This window comes from Nannospalax galili, unplaced genomic scaffold, assembly GCF_000622305.1.
Source record: "Nannospalax galili isolate Female #2095 unplaced genomic scaffold, S.galili_v1.0 scaffold370, whole genome shotgun sequence".
NCBI classification, from domain to species: Eukaryota; Metazoa; Chordata; class Mammalia; order Rodentia; family Spalacidae; genus Nannospalax; species Nannospalax galili.
The window spans coordinates 3,884,673-3,888,890 of NW_008329335.1; the positions used below are offsets into that span (position 1 = coordinate 3,884,673).

The following is a 4,218-nucleotide window of genomic DNA, read 5'->3' on the forward strand; positions in this document are numbered from 1 at the left end:
ACTAAGAAATTGATAATTCAGTGCTTAAATATTGTCACCTGTATTTTTTCTGACACCATTTGTTATCAGGGACTTTTCTATATTTTTGTTTTACTTCATTTGAAATTGACTTTTTTGAGATATTTGAGGGTAAATATCTATCTTTTTCCAAATAAATAAGTAGATAATCTTTGCCATCTCTGGTGAGTTGAATGACAATGTCGCCCATAGGCTACAAGTATTTGGACATTTTGTCCACAGTTGGTGGCGCTGTTTTGGGAGGTCTTAGAAGGTGCTGTTATGCTGGTGGAAGCATGTCACTGGGGGCAGGCTTAGAGAGTTCTTAAGCCTTGCCAGATCTTGAGTTTCTCTCTTACTTCCTGTGCCCACTTGAAGATGTGAGTGCCCTACTTTCTGCTCCTGCTGCAGTCACCTCACGCCACCATGCCTCTCTGCCATGACGGACTGTAATTCCCCTAGAACTATAGGCTCAAATAAACTCTTCCTTCTGTAAGTTGCTTTGGCCAGTGTTTATATCACAGCAACATAAACAGAACAATATACCTTCTATTAAATGTTCATCTTTATCATTTTAGTTAAATTGACATCAGTTTGAACATTTGAAATTCCATGTTTACAAAAGTTGATGCCCAGGCCCCTGATTGGTCCATTGGTCTGTCCATATTTATATAACACTTATAGGAATCATTTTATATTAGTCTTATACATTTGGAATGGGTAATCCCCACTTCTTTCTTCAAAATATCATTTGGGATATGATATACATTTCAAAATAGTGAAGAAATTACAGAAAAGTTTCTTTAGGGAATTTTATTGTGACTGAATGAAATCTGAGGTGATTTTTGGAATAACTGTGGACACAGTGGAGATGGTATATGATATGAGGATCACTTTAAAATAATAGCAGGAAAATTTATGAAGTTTTGTCAAATCAAGACATTGACTACTTTTCAAAAGTAACATTTACTCAATTATAGTAGTCTCCTTCTGAGAATTTAATTTTTGACTTAGTCACATAAGTAGTTAATTTGCCTGTACTGATAATCATGATTTAATTCCTTTCACAAATTATACAACATTCCACAATATATCATCTTTGATCTAGTCCTTAAGAGCAGGGTGCTAAAATGTTAAACTGTCTTCTATGTCTGCTAGAAATAATGCTACAGTGAGTTCTTGCATCTCAGTTTTGTTGAATCTGCAAGGAACTTATCTAGGTTTGTACCTAGGAGGGATATTTCAGTGATGTACGTAAGCTCATTTTTTAACAAATATTTGTATCAAATTTTTGTGCAGTTCATGCAGTAAATCATAATCATATTTAGACCCCCCTCCCCTATCTGAAATCCCTCATTACCCAACCCATTGGATTTAATGCATTCTGTCATATATATTAAGGTCTACGGAATCAAGTTTGTGTGTCCAGATATCCCTGATTGTGAGTTCATCCACTGGAGCTTGATCAGTCTATCTAGTGTCACTCTGTTAATGAAGACAAAATCTTCCTCGCCCAGCAATGATAAGCTGCCAATAGTTCCCCAGCTAAGGATGGGGCTTCTTGCCCATTTCTCAGGTTCTATGTTGGGTGTTTGTCTGATTTAGTTTGCATGGGTCTTGTGTATGCTATCACCATTGCTATAAGGTTCATACAAGCAAGTTCCCAGAAGCCTGGAAAATTCTGTTTCCTCGTGGTCATGTACCACCCCTGGATCTTACAATCTTTCTGGGGCAGAAGGGTCCCTGAACCCTGGGTGGGTAGGGTTTAATATAGGAGTCTTATCCAAGGACATGCACTCTGAAGTCTCTTATTCTCTATTCTGCAGTCTCTTATTCTCTATGCTTTGACCTCTGTTAATCTCCTTCTGTTGCATGTGGAAGTTTTGCTGGTGAGAGTTGAGGGACACATTAGTGTTCTCTCTACCCCATGTTCTGCTATGTTCCTTGAGCCTTAGGTATAAAGGTTCCATTATAGATGTGTCACTTAAGGCTGAGCATGTCTCAGACATTTATTCTCTGTGTATGAACAGTTGTGGAACTCTGTAATAGTCTCCATCTGTCACAAAAAGAAACTACTTTAATGAAAGGTGACAGGTATACATGTAAGTAAATATAAGGGTCCATATTTAGCATATAGTAAAAAATTACATTTGTCAAGGAATGTAACAGAAATTAGGGTTTTCTCTAGGCTCTATGATCTCTCAAGCCATATATTTGGCTATGTTTACAGGACTACACAGGAGTTCCCTCCCATTGAGCAGGCTTTAAGTCCAAATAGATAGCTGGTGATTAACCCAAGATAAAAGTGCCACTACAGCACCACTATAGTTTGCTGTTCAGTCATTGTTGTGTCTGTTAAGCTTAAAGCTGGGGTTGAACCATAAATTGATTTTCTCCCTTAGCAGCTTGCACAGTATCCTCTAGAACTACTAGTGCTAGTCTTCAGGGAGGAAATTTCCATATCATTTCCACCTCCATTGCTCCAAGTCCTGTGTCTGAAGCATGTCCTGTTTTCAGTGATAGAGTCTTACCTTCAAGTTCTGGGATGCAATCAAAGGCTGTTGCCTCTCTATGTAATTTTGGGAGTCTCTTGGATACCCTGACCAACAACTCCTGTTAGGCACTGTGTTTCTTGTTACATAGCCTTCAACTATACACATGAACTCATGTACAGATATGGTGTGTGTATTTTTTCAGTAGTTTTTGAATTAATACATTTCCCTCTGGTCTTTCACACCACTTCAGCATTATTTCTCTCTTTTCTCTCTCTCCCTGTATAATCCTCTATTCTACCCCCCCAGTTAAAGTACCTCCATTTCTCCATTGATAATGCCTGTTTCATATTATGCTCCTCTTTCTCAATTGGTGATAAATTCATTCACTGAGAAAATATTAATTATTAGAAGAACTGGATCCCCACATGTAGATGAATTAAATTAGACCAATATACATCATCCTGAACAAAAGCACACTCCAAATGGATCAAAGACCTCGAAGTGAAATCTGAAATGCTAAAATCATTAGAATAAATCACAGGCAGTACACTACAAGATATATGTGCAGGAAAGAATTTTCTACATAGAAACAGTGGTTGTCACATGGATAGACAGAGTCTTCCCTTCTATGCAATGGCTCATTTCTTTGGGGATTTCAAATTCACTGTTGTATACCATTGCTTGTGCAATACTTTCAGGATCAAGGATGTTCTACTCTGCATGTCAAGAAGGATAGCTGTCTTTCATCTACTCTATGCTTAATGGCCACCACTGTCCAGTTGTAGCTGTCATCCAGATAGTCATTCTATCTTCTATGGCAACAATTCCTTCAAATTTAATCTATTTATTAAAATATTTGGGATTAACATCTTGCATTATTAGTGGATTAAATATAATAGGTTTACTTAAACTAAGGTACCAGGACCCCAATCTACCTAGACCTTATAAGATAAATCACTATGCAAATGTTAATAATAAATTTTTACTCTCTTTACGCATTTAAATCTTATTTAAGCTGTGTCAAATGCTTCTAAATGATTGCAGTCCCAATCTATTAAACATCGGATCCAGGGCTCCATGTCCCAATTTTGAAATATGGATCAATTTTTTGTGCTGATATTTATAGTGTAAAGCTGATTCTTTACAAGGAAGGGAGAGGTTACCATTCCACTCATTTCTCAGTACAGAGGCAATCATCTTTTTTCAGGGGAAAATATTTGCATACACAAAAGCATGAAGTCTTTCCCCAACCCAACACAGATTATATGACTTCACTTCTTGCCTCCATCCTTCATAAACTTTTACAAGATGTCAAAGATTTTTTTCTAGGTAATTATAAAAAAATTTTAATTGCATTTAGCTAAAATGACACAATCACCATTTCTCAATATTGATTGCAAGTCCACAGCAGGCTTCTGGAACACTATTGAATGAAAAATATTTTTGAATGGTAATATCTTGTGAGAGGTATGGCTTTACCACTGAGCCATACCTCGGACAAAATATTTTTAAACATCCATTCCATTAGGCAGATGCATCCCTGTGCTGGATAGCTTTAGTGTCGACTTGACACACCTGGGTTGAGAGAGTCTCAATTGGGGAATTGCCTCTATTGGACTGGCCTGTGGCCATGTCTGAGGAGTATCTTCTTGATGAGTGATGTGGGAGGGCCCAGCCCACTGTGGGTGGTGCCACCCCTGGGCAGGTGGGCCTGTGTTGCATAAGA

General features: G+C 37.7%; 1 pseudogene; it reads left to right on the top strand.

The window, feature by feature from the left end:
• LOC103737263 overlaps positions 1 to 4,218 on the top strand; it is a 22,489-nt pseudogene that overhangs the window by 13,257 nt on the left and 5,014 nt on the right.